Consider the following 12,749-nt stretch of genomic DNA (forward strand, 5'->3'; position numbering starts at 1 on the left):
CTTTTGAAATCCTGGCCGTCTCATATGCATCTGAAAGCCAGGAGGGTTTAAAATCTCCGGATCAACTTGTGCCAGAGAATAAAACGTAAGACAACACCTTCTGCAGCCGCTTGCGTAGGCAGTAACTTTAAAGATCCCTTTGACTGTACCCGAATGAGATGAATTTATTTGTGGAAGCATTTCTTTGGTCTAAGATGCAATTCACAGACTGTTTAATTTCTCCCATATGATTTACCGATTCGGAATATGTACCTAAGTCAACTCACGTGCACTTTTGTGGTAAGGGTGTGTGAAAAGAGAATCAGTTCTTTTTACGCTTAATCTTTGCTTGGTAGTCAGTTTAATTTTGTAATTAAAAATGTTTTGGATCTTTAACCAAATAAACTTAAGTGAGTAATATTTTCAGACTTGGGATCACAGAATGTTAGGTACATCCTAAATTGTATATCCTTCATTGACTGCAGGGTAGTGTAGTACAGAAAAATGTTAGCATTGTAAAGCAAATGAGATCCAGTTGTGTAATGCATTGTTGTGAGGATAGTTCATGTTGGAACAAGCGCTTTCCTATTGTTTCTCGTTTGTATAGAGAGAACAGATTGCTTGTTAAGAAACACTTAAAAGTGGTAGGTTTACATCAGCTTTCTGTAGTGTGTAGGTGTTGGTAGATGATTGGATAGGTGTGGAGCTTGGATCTTCTGAAATATATTTATTTGCCATAATGTATCTTTTTAAGAAGATAAAAATGGAACACTTACCTGCTGCCATATTTCTCGAGTCTTCATAAGTTTAAATATATATATATATATCAATTTTCATCTTTCCTTTTAGAGTATAGCGGAATAGTTTGAGATCATAATTTTTAGATTGAGGCAAGGTGATAAGAGACTGGTAATTAACTGTGTATTAAAAATGAGCTCTTCCTCAGTAATTTCTTCCAAGACCCAAAAGATAGCACGTTCTTAAAATGTTTTCACATAATAACAACATCTGTACTCAGTTAAATTTAAATTTTTGGGAATCTGAGGCAGGTGTTGCAGCCTAGCTTAAATATCAGCGAGATTCTTAAAGCCCACCAAGCCCATATCTTGACTTTTTTGTGACTTCAAGTTTTTTTTTTTTTTTTAATTCGGGTGCTTTTTCCACTTACGGTTTATTAGAGATGCACTTCTGGTTGTTTTTAAAATAGTTACACTAATAAAATATTTTGATCTAAGAGGTTGCATTTGGAAAACTTTGAATTACAGTTTACTGTGCGTGTCTGAAAGTAGTATTTACAGTCATTCTTGGAAGTAGAAGTCAAACTATACTTTTATTTGTAAATACATTTTAAATGCATTTATTGTTTTTGGGTCTTTTTTGAGAGGACAAGGGATGCTTAATGAATATTTCAGGCTACAGGGCTTTGAAGGGAAAGAAGGTGTTAATATTTTGTTAACTTTTGTTCCATAGGTAGATCTATATATTCTATATTAAAAAACTTCATTCTAAGAGAAAGACAAATACCATATGATATCACTTATATGTGGAATCTAAAATATGGCACAGATGAACCTAGACCAGAAACAGACTCATAGACATGGAGAACAGACTTGTGGTTGCCAAGGGGGAGGGAGTGGGATGGACTGGGAGTTGGGGTTTAGTAGATGCAAACTATTACATTTAGAATGAATAAGAAATGAGGTCCTGTTCTATAGCATAGGGAACTATATCCAGTCACTTGTGATAGAACATGATAGAAGATAATAGAGAAAAAGAATGTATATATAACTGGGTCATTTTGCTGTACAGCAGAAATTGACAGAACATTGTAAATCTATAACATTTAAAAAAGAAACTAATTTTATAATACTTAAAAAAGAAACTAAAAAAATAAAAAAAAACTTCATTCTAGGCTTTCAATATTCACTCTTCTCTTCCAAGTCTGTTGGTTTCCTTGACTAGAATGCAAGTTTATGAATGAAGGCAGGCTTTTGACCTGGTATGGTCATTCCTGTATTCCTAGCACATAGAATAGTGCCAGATCCATGGTGTGTCTCAAGAAATATTTGTCAAATGAATGAATGTGATGATGTCTGAGGATTAATATTTTCTCTTTCTACGTATTCTGTAGGATGTGTACTGTGTTTCTTGAGACCTCTTTTGTGCTTGGTCAGCCATCTCCATATTTGGGCTCGTTGAAATGATGATACTAATCTATTTTTACTTGACCATATCCATCTGTTTAGTCCCATATATTCTGCAGCTATCTGGACAATTAACCATTGCTTAGAATATCTTTTTAGTTCTTACTCTCTGAAAAAATTATTCAGGCTATATTATTTGTTTCCTTCCTCTATTTGTTTGTTTAAAATAGTAGTTTATTTTTGCTACTTCTTCCTCTCAATTCAGCGGTATCAAATTCCTGGCCATGTTTTGTTTTGTCCTTTACATTTCTACTTTTAGTTACTCTTCCCTTCAGTCCAAATATTTTTGCTAAAGCAATTTTCATTACTTGTCGTTTCAGCTATGCCTGCCAGTGCTGCTATTGTAAGTCCTGAATGTCAAAACGCTTCTTTACTAGTTGCTTCTGGGACATTGCTCTCAAACTGCTTATCCATGATGTGAAACCAGGTTTTTGTCACCAAAATGGTGTCCCATTAAAATTTTTTCCTTGAACTATTTAGCTATTTACACTGAAATTCAAAACAGTTTTTCTTTTTTTTTAATTGTTAATTCCCCAACACAATTTTTTTTTCCACTCTACAGCATGGAGACCCAATTTCACATACTTGTATACATACTTTTTTCTCCCATTGTCATGTTTCGTTATAAGTATCTAGACATAGTTCTCAGTGCTACACAGCAGGATCTCATTGTTAATCCATTCCAAAAGCAATAGTTTGCATCCTTAACCCCAAACTCCCAATCCATTCCACTCCCTCCCCTTCTCCCTGGTCAACCACAAGTCTGTTCTCCAAGTCCATGATTTTCTTTTCCGTGGAAAGGTTCATTTGTGCTGTATATTAGATACCAGCCAAAACAGCTGCTTTTAAAAAAAAATATATTAAAAAGGGAGTTTCCCCTGTGGCACAGTGGAAAGGAATCTGTCTAGTATCCATGAGCATGCGGGTTTAATCCCTGGCTTCGCTCAGTAGGTCCTGGATCCAGCGTTGCTGTGAGCTGTGGCGTAGGTTGCAGATGTGGCTTGGATCCCACGTTGCTGTAGTTGTGGCCTAGGCCTGCAGCTATATTTCTGATTGACCTCTGATAGCCTGGGAACTTCCCTATGTCTAAGCTGTGGTCCTAAAAAGCAAAAAAAAAAAAAAAAAAATATATATATATATATATATATATATATATATAAAATGGTTGATTTATAGTGTTCTGTCAGTTTCTTCTGTGCAGTAAAGTGACCCAGTTGTGCATATATGCACATTCTTTTTCTTATAATATCTTTTGTCATGTTCTGTCAGAAATGATTGGATATAGTTCTCTGTGCTTTAAAACAGGACCTCATTTCTTATTCATTCTAAATGTAATGGTTTGCATCTACCAACCCCAAACTCCCCATCCATCCCATTCCCGCCCCCTCCCCGTTGGCAACCTTGAGTCTGTTCTTGTCTGTCAGTCTATTTCTGCAGAACGGTTTCTAATAGAGCAAAAAACTACATAATAAGTCATGGTATTCATTAAACCTTGGTGGTTGGTCACCTGAAGAGAACCTCTGTTGCTCACGCTGTTCTTTAACACTTTACACCTTAACGCTTGAATCATTTTCTTTAAGAGTAAGCCATTTTAATTCTGTTGCTGTATGTTCATGAGAGATACACTGCTAGTATGGTGATTAAAAGTGTAGGCTCTGGAACCAGACTACTTGGATTCAAATCCTGTTTCTGGTATTTATTAGCTATGTAAATCTCAGTAATGTCTTTGTGACTCGTTTACCTCCTGTATAATAGTTTCTCCTGTATAGTGTTAGGAGAATCCATTAATCTATGTGAAGTACTTAAGACAATTCACTGGCACATAGTAAGTGCCCTTTAGGTGTTTGCTCTTATTATTACAAACTCTCTTAGACCCTCACATTGGAGAAATTATCTGCATTTCTGTCAAAAATCAACATTTTAATAACCATCCTTCCCCTAGATTAATCTCATGAAACCGTAAACATTATTAAACGAAGTGGGGATTGTTGTCTTTTTAAAATTCTTATCCATTATCTGAACCAGTGCCATAGAAGTAAGGGTGTAACTTTTCAAGTATGCAGTATGTGGACTGTAGATCAGTAGCAAAAGGGTCACCCTGGGGGAGTTCTCTGGTGACCTGGTGGTTAGGATTCAGTGCTTTCACCACTGTGCCCTGGGTTCAGTCCCTGGTCTGGGAACTGAGTCCCACATCAAGTTGCTTCTTGCTGCAGCCAAAAACAAACGAACCCATCACCTTGGAGCTCATTAGAAATCTCATTCTCCATGCCAATCATACTGAATTAGAATCTGCATTTTAACAAGATTCCCAGGTGATTTTTAAATGCACATTAAAGTTTGGGAGTTTCTGTCGTGGCGTGGTGGTTAACGAATCTGACTAGGAACCATGAAGTTTCGGGTTCGAGTCCTGGCTTCGCTCAGTGGGTTAAGGATCTGGCATTGCCGTGAGCTGTGGTGTAGGTTGCAGATGCGGCTCCGATCCTGCGTTGCTGTGGCTCTTGTATAGGCTGGAGGCTACAGCTCCGATTCGACCCCTAGCCTGGTAACCTCCATATGCCATGGGAGCGGCCCTAGAAAAAGCAAAAAGACAAAAAAAAAAGTTTGAAGTAGCCTCTTCAGGACTCCTGGATTTCAGAAAAAGTGTTGAGTACTTTATTTTTATTTTTCCCCCTACTTAGGTATAACCTGGTCTCTTAGTGTGTCAGAATTTATTGCAGGGATTGAAATCTGGAAGTTAATGTAAAACCTATTTGGCTTTTAAAGGAATGAATTATAGTTTCTTTACTACTGTGTAGAATCAGCTCATGTCTCTGCTCATTTCAGGAACTAATGTGTTGTTTAGTTACTAAAGAGTCATTGCCCACTTAGTAATAACTAAATCTTAAATTCTAGTTTACACATATTTGAACTTGAGTTTAATTGCACTTTTGAACTCAGTGACATTTTATGGAAAACTAATCGTCAAGGAGAGTTTATGATTAGGATTATTCATAAAACGGGTGAAATAAAAAGTTGGCATTTATCTGGTCAAATGTGAACACTGTTTTCTGCCTTTTTTAAAAAAAACTAAAACTTTATCTCCAGTCTCAAGGGAAAATGTTAATAACTAAAGTCATCTTATTTAGCTGCCACCCTGAAAAAGTTATTGCTATTTTTAAAAAGGACTGGATTGAATTTTTCTCTGATTTTTTTTTTCTTTTTTCTTATACTATTTGGAGTCAGGATAGATTCACCAGCACTATCCCTGTGCAGTGTATGCTCTAGAGCAATGTTTCTTAACTTTTTTCAAATCTAGGGAGACAGAAAAATATTGTATGCTACACTGGAATAAATGGATAAGGCTGCTCTTCACTGAATGGAGGTGCTGCAGCCCCAGGAGAGCTGGGGGATCAGTGTCTCAGACACGCCTGTGTCTATTCTCTGTGTCCCAAGTGGCAATATGAAGCCTTCTGCTGTTCAATATTAAGCCGCAGCCATAATTTTCAGATAAAAAGATTGTGACTTTTTGTTACTCGAGGAAACAGAAGAGATTGGGAATAACAGATCAAATGAAGGGCAGATGAAACCAGAGGGAGAAATGGGGTGCAATAAAAGAATACTGTGTTGGAGTTTTCTTGTGATGCAGTGGGTTAAGGATCCAGCATTGTCACTGCAGTGGCTCAGTTTGATCCTGGGAACTTCCACATGTTGTGGGTATGGCCAAAAAAAAAAAAAGAAGAAGAAGGAAAAGAATACTGTGTTAATTCATACTAAGGAGTATGAGAAAGTGGTAACTTTCAGAAGAAAAGCATAAGCAAGACTTCAGCTGTAATCCATTTGCTTGGTAGGTAATTTAAATATATTTGTGAAAGTTTTTTGGCTTGCTTTAAAATCTGTTTAAAAGCAGGTGAAAAGGAGTAGGAAGTGGAGGAAAGTTTCTTGACAGTCACTGTTATGTGTGGTTTCAGGGATTTTCATTCTTTTTTTTTTTTGCTTTTTAGGGCTGCACCCATGGCATTTGGAAGTTCCCAGGCTAGGGGTCAAATCAGAGCTACAGCTGCTGGCCTCTGCCACAGCTGCGTGGGATCTGAGCCGAGTCTTCAGCCTGCACCACAGCCCACAGCAACTCCGGATCCTTAACCCACTGAGCAAGGCCAGGGATTGAACCTGAATCCTCATAGATACTAGCCGGATTGATTTGTTTCTGCTGTGCCACAACAGGAACTGAGGGGATTTTCATCCTAATACAACTTCACTATAGCTAATTCACCAGCTGGATGCTCTTTGAGAGGAGCTCAATTTTAGACTCTTTTAAGGGGAATTACATCATCTATATCACTTATTACTTTGCCAGAAAACCATATATTTTTTTTTGTCTTTTTTTTTTTTTTTTTTTTTTTTTTTTTTTTACTATTTCTTTGGGCCGCTCCCGCGGCATATGGAGGTTCCCAGGCTAGGGGTCGAATCAGAGCTGTAGCCGCTGGCCTACGCCAGAGCCACAGCAATGCGGAATCCGAGCTGCATCTGCAACCTACACCACAGCTCACGGCAACACCGGATCGTTAACCCACTGAGCAAGGGCAGGGACCGAACCCGCAACCTCATGGTTCCTGGTCGGATTCGTTAACCACTGCGCCACGACGGGAACTCCCCAGAAAACCATATTTTTATTGTGAAGTTTAACAGTAGATTTAAAAATAAACTGTTAGATTTTAAAGTTAAATTTTCATTTATCAGATAATTAGGGGAAGAATGAATAGTTTCTGTGACTGTTAGTATGGTAAGCATTTATAATCGGTATCTAATACCGTCATTTGTTTCAGAAAGTATACAAATGGTATACATACTACAAAATATAAGCTATGGAAGTGTTTGAATTATTATATTATCTATTTGTTCTGCTCTTTGTAGGGCCAAAGGGAATGTTAGTTCACCTTAAGGGTTTATAAGCCAGTGGAGATGGGGATAAGAGATAATTTAAATTTTAATAGTAATGCCTGTGTTGTTTCTCTAGTGTGTTTCAGAATACCTGGAAGATGTTTTCATGGGGGTGGGTGTCACACCTTACTTATTATGTCCCCTCTTTGAAATTCATAATGTACAAGTTTATTAAAGTTTCAGAGGAGTTCCCTTGGTGGCTCAGTGGGTTAAGCATCTGGTGTTGTCACTCCTGTGGCTTGCTTGGGTTGCTGCTGTGGCTTGGGTTCAATTCCTAATCCTGGAACTTCCGCTTGCCATGGGTGTAGCCAAGAAAAAGGTTCAGAGACATTAGATTTTCAGATAATCTGTTAAATAATTCCGTGTTTCTTATTTGATGAAAGACCTTTCTTCCCCAACCTTTGGAATACCCTGTAAAATTTCTAGAAAATGGACTGGGAGACACTGGTGTCTCATGGTTTGTTAGTCTCCATTAGGTTCAGGGGCCTTTGTTGGTGTGTCTTTGCTATGGGTAGAAAAGTAGGAAATTTTTTCTCAAGTTCCTGAGGCAGGTGAAAAGATCAAGGCTTCAGCAGAGGCTATAGATGATCTATTCTTGCTGTGGCCTAAACTCTCAAGAGCTACTGTACAGAAACTGCTAATGTACAGTTTCTTGGGATGGGACTGAATGTGTTTTTTACATATAAATATATATATATATATAAAACACATCTTTGGGGAGTTCCCGCTGTGGCATGATGTGTTAAGAATCTGACTCCCTAAGGCAAGGCACAGGTTCCAGCCTCAGCCTGGCACAGTGGATTAAAGCATAGGTCACATCTGTGGCTCAGGTTCAGTCCCTGGCCTGGAAACCCCCAATGCTGAGGGTGCAGCCATTGAAAAACAACAACAAGGAGTTCCTATGGTGGCTCAGTGGTTAACGAACCTGACTGGTATCCATGATAATCAGGGTTTGATCCCTGGCCTTACTCAGTGGGTTAAAGATCTGGCGTTGCCCTGAGCTGTGGTGTAGGTCGCAGATGCAGCTCGGATCTGGTGTTGCTGTGGCTGTTGTGTAGGCCAGTGGCTGCAGCTCTCTTTCGCCCCCTAGCCGGGAAACTCCATGTGCAGTAGGTGTGGCCCTAAAAAGACCAAAAACAAAGCAACAACAAAAAAACTCCCAAACAAAAAAATTCCCATGTCTTGGGGCTGTCTATAGAGAATTAATTCTATCTCAACTTAAAATTGGGGCAAGGAACTGAAAGGGAGAAATAGACCATTATTAGGGACTGGGGAACTGATTGTCCAGTGCCAGCAAGGCAGATTTCTGAAATGGAGTCCCTGTTTCCAGTTTCCTCTGTTGGATCAGTGGTCTTAATTTGAGTATTGTTTTCCAATATTCTGAAAAGCTCGCAGTAATTTCTTTCTTTTCTTGTTTTTGAAAGGCTGCATCAGCGGCATATGGATGTTCCCAGGCTAGGAGTCAGATCAGAGCTGTAGCTGCTAGCTTACGCCCAAAGCCACAGCAGCGTAGGATCCAGCCACGTCTGACCTACACCACAGCTCACGGCAATGCTGGATCCTTAACCCACTGAGCGAGGCCAGGGATTGAACCTGTGTCCTCATGGATGCTAGTCAGATTCATTAACTGCTGAGCCACGATGGGAACTCCCTGCAGTAATTTCAAAGCCAGTTTTTTAAAGCTCTGGAAGTCATAAGAAATCTTTGGATTCTTTTATTTGTAATCCAAAGAATTTGTGTTTAGAAAAAAAAATTGTTAACATACATAAGTTCCCTGGTGGCTCATTGGGTTAATGATCTGGTGTTGTCACTGCTGTGGTTCTGGAGCAGTTTCAGTTTCTGATCTGGAAACTTTCACTTGCTGCAGATGGTGGCCAAAAAAAAAAAAAAGGTATGGCTCAGTGGTAATGAACTTGAATAGTATCCCTGAGAACCTGGGTTTGATCCCTGGCATCTCTCAGTGGGTTAAAGATCCGGTGTTGCCATGAGCTGTAGTGTAGGTTGTAGATGTGGCTTGGATCTGGCATTGCTGTGGCTATGGTGTAGGCCAGCAGCTCTGATTGACCCCTAGCCTGGGAACCTCCCTATGCCTCAGGTGTGGCCGTAAAAAGACCAAAAAAAAAACCCCCTGAAAAACCTGCTCTCAGTCTCTTTTTAAATATGAAGATGAGATGATTCTTTACAAGTAGTACAACACATGCACAGACACCACGCATTCTCTATCTAAAAAAAGAAACTGAAGATAGAAGCAACTTTTTAAAATATAGCTAATCAATGGCAGAGATTTTTGTGAAGACCTGGATTCTGGTGATAATTCTTTGGCAATTATACAATTCCTTAAGGTCATTATACAGTATTTTAATTGACTTAAATCTGAATGAATTGTTCCAAAATTAGAAGCATGTTTTTGGCTGTGCCTTTGGCATGTGGAAGTTCCCAGGCCAGGGATTTCACCCTCGCCATAGCAGTGACCCAAGCCACTGTAGTGACAATGGTGGATCCTTATCCCACTGAGCTACCAGGGAACTCCCTAGAAGCATGTTTTATTTATTTATTTATTTATTTGTTTTTTTTTGTCTTTTTGCCTTTTCTAGGACCGCTCCCACAGCATATGGAGGTCCCAGGCTAGGGGTCTAATCGGAGCTGTAGCTGCCTGCCTGCGCCAGAGCCACAGCAACTCAGGATCTGAGCTGAGTTTGCGACCTACACCACAGCTCACAGCAACGCCGGATCCTTAACCCACTGAGTGAGGCCAGGGATCGAACCCACAACCCCATGGTTCCTAGTCGAATTTGTTAACCACTGAGCCACAACGGGAACTCCAACATGTTTTAATTATAAAAGGAGTGAGCGTAAGATTGGCTACATTAACTATTTCACTGTTATACAGTTGCAAACACAATGTGATAAATATACTTTGTGGGGATCCTGCTTTTTCTAGGAAAGTGTCTTTTTTTTTTTTTTTTTTGCTAGTTTAAAAGTTGGTAGAATTGTGCATTTCCAGAACAGAATAGAGATGCTTATGATGATCACTGAATATTTATTCTTGGAAATGATACTGGGTGGCTTTTACATATTTGGTGTTAACTACTTTAGCTAGCTCAAGCTGTGGGCTTATACTTTAGGAATAGGATTCTTCTCTTTCAGAGGATATTTTAAAAATACTTTTTTTTTTAAAGTTCTTGACCCAGATTTTAATAGCTGAAGATTTAGGAGCTTAGAGGACCCACCACAGGGTATATTCTGAGTCCAAGGAACAAGGTTGGTTTTTTCATTTGTTTGTTTTGACTTGCTGCATCTCTAACCCATGCTGTCTGATTTTTGAATTCCACAACCCGATGAGTGTGAGTTCTGCAACGGCCACTGTTCTAGGTGTTGGAGATACAGCAGTGAATACAGTAGACCAAAACAAATCTCTCTCCCCATGAAATTGACATACTGATGTGTGAGTTGGAGATAAATATCTGGCTAAAGATGTAGAAGGGTTCAGTTTGGTAGAACTTGGGTTGCGATTTAAAATGAGGTAGTTAGGAGTTCCTGTCGTGGCTCCAGTGGTAACAAATCTGACTAGTATCCATAAGGACATGGGTTCAAATCCCTGGCCTCGCTCAGTGGGTTAAGGATCTGGCGTTGCTGTGAGCTCTGGTGTAGGTTGCAGACGTGGCTGGGATCCCACTTTGCTGTGACTGTGGTGTAGGCCAGCAGCTACAGCTCGGATTTGACCCCGGCCTGGGAATTTACAAATGCCATGGATGTGGCTCTAAACAAACAAACAAACAAACAAAAAAGTATGTAGAGGAGTTCTCTCTCCAGAATGATGTTTGAGTAAAACCCTGTAGGGGATGTGACTGAATCATCGAGGCAAGAGCATTCTAGGTAGAGGGCACAACTGTAGTCACTTCATCAGTGACAGATACGGTTATGCTTTATTTTATATGAAGTCTTTAAAACAGACATTAAACTTCTGTCTTCCATAATGCATCTGGAATATTATGGGAGGATAGCATCCCAAAATATGGTGTATGTTTGTAATTTCCATAGAAACAGTTGTTAGGGTAGAAGTTTGTGCTTTGATGATGTTGCCCTTGGTTTCAAAGTGTGCTTTTAAAAAGCAGATTTGTTGCCAACACATGTTGGTTGTTTTTTGGTCTTTGCAACTCTTATCTTTGGTTGTTTTTGCTTCTTTTGATCTGTTTTAGTGGATAGAACTATGCTGATACTTGATGCTGTGCAGCCAAGCTGAAATATCTGCAGTCATGCCAGCTGTACTGCAATGACATAGAATTTGGTGCAGATGTCATAGCATCTCTTACTATTCTTCATTGAATTATTTCAAGTTGAATGCTTCTGTAGAAGTTCACCTCCTTAATGATAGTTTTTTTTTTTGGTCATTTTAGGGCCACACCTGAGGCATATGGAAATTCCCAGGCTAGAGGTCGAATTGGAGCCGCAGCTGCTGGCCTACACCACAGCCACAGCAACCTGGAATCCAAGCCACATCTGTGACCTATACTACAGGTCACAGCAACGCCATATTCTTAACCCACTGAGCGAGGCCAGGGATTGAACCTGAGTCTTAGTTTGGGTTCTTTACCTCTAATCCACAATGGGAACTCCTAATGATAAGATTTTACATCAAAATTGGTAAACTGCTTTGATTCAGAATCTTGGTAACCTTGTTAAAAAATGGCTTGTGGTTTTTAAAATAGATTGAATGAGGGTCTGAATGTAGGTACCTCTGCTTCATTAGATATAACAAAGTTTAAATGAACATGTTTAGTTTCATAGTTGGCATCTCACCTGATAGCTGTTCAAAGAAAGGTTCTCAGTTTGTCACTCATTTTTGTTTAGGTGATATAGTGACTTTTTGCTGCAAACATCTGCTTGTATGTAGGATTTCTGATACAGGCTGGCACCATGATTTCATCCTTGATAGATTCAGGACCAGATTATTGTGTTCTGATTCTAAAAAGGCTATTCTTTGTGTGTGTGTGTGGTCTTTTGCCTAGAGCTGCACTCGTGGTATATGGAGGTTCCCAGGGTAGGGGTCCAATCAGAGCTACAGCTACCGGCCTATGCCAGAGCCACAGCAATGCCAGATCCGAGCCATGTCTGCAACCTACACCACAGCTCATGGCACCACCGGATCCTTAACCCACTGAGCAAGGCCAGGGATTGAACCCGCAACCTCATGGTTCCTAGTCAGATTTGTTAACCACTTGAGCCACGACAGGAACTCCTGAAAAGGCTATTTTTTTGCATGTTTTCTTATAAGAGTGCTTTAAGAATATAATAGCTTGACCTTAAGATTTCCTCCTTAGACTTCTTCATTTATCTGTGCTACAATCTTATCTTGTAATTTCCCAAACTTAAAAAAAAAAAAACCTTCCTCATAATTTACCATCTCCTTAAACAAACCCACCCTCCACTCCCAAACTCATCAGCTCTTTCTTCTCTGTTGCCGTACAGTGACTACCCTAGTGCAGGGCTTTTATTTAAATCTTGGGTTCTTAAAGTAGTTTCTTACCTGAGTTCCTTTACTTTATCTGGTTACCTTTGACAGTTCACCTTGGAATACAGATACGAGATTGATATTCCTAAAAAAAAAAAGAAAAAAGAAAAAGCAAACTTGTTCATGGATCAGAAAGG

The 12,749-nt window shown here is 39.4% G+C and overlaps 1 protein-coding gene across 2 annotated transcripts in view; it reads left to right on the forward strand.

Moving 5' to 3' along the window:
* The window catches only part of CDC42 (cell division cycle 42), a 53,306-nt gene that overhangs the window by 1,169 nt on the left and 39,388 nt on the right, over positions 1 to 12,749 (forward strand). The window contains exon 1 of one of the 2 annotated variants that reach the window (XM_047792363.1): positions 63 to 85. The exons of the other annotated variant lie outside the window; for it this stretch is intronic. The gene's annotated coding sequence lies outside the window, so the exon portion shown is untranslated. Of the gene's footprint in view, positions 1 to 62; positions 86 to 12,749 lie in introns of those variants that run through there. 2 annotated transcript variants of the gene reach the window in all.

Source organism: Phacochoerus africanus, chromosome 8, assembly GCF_016906955.1.
Source record: "Phacochoerus africanus isolate WHEZ1 chromosome 8, ROS_Pafr_v1, whole genome shotgun sequence".
NCBI classification, from domain to species: Eukaryota; Metazoa; Chordata; class Mammalia; order Artiodactyla; family Suidae; genus Phacochoerus; species Phacochoerus africanus.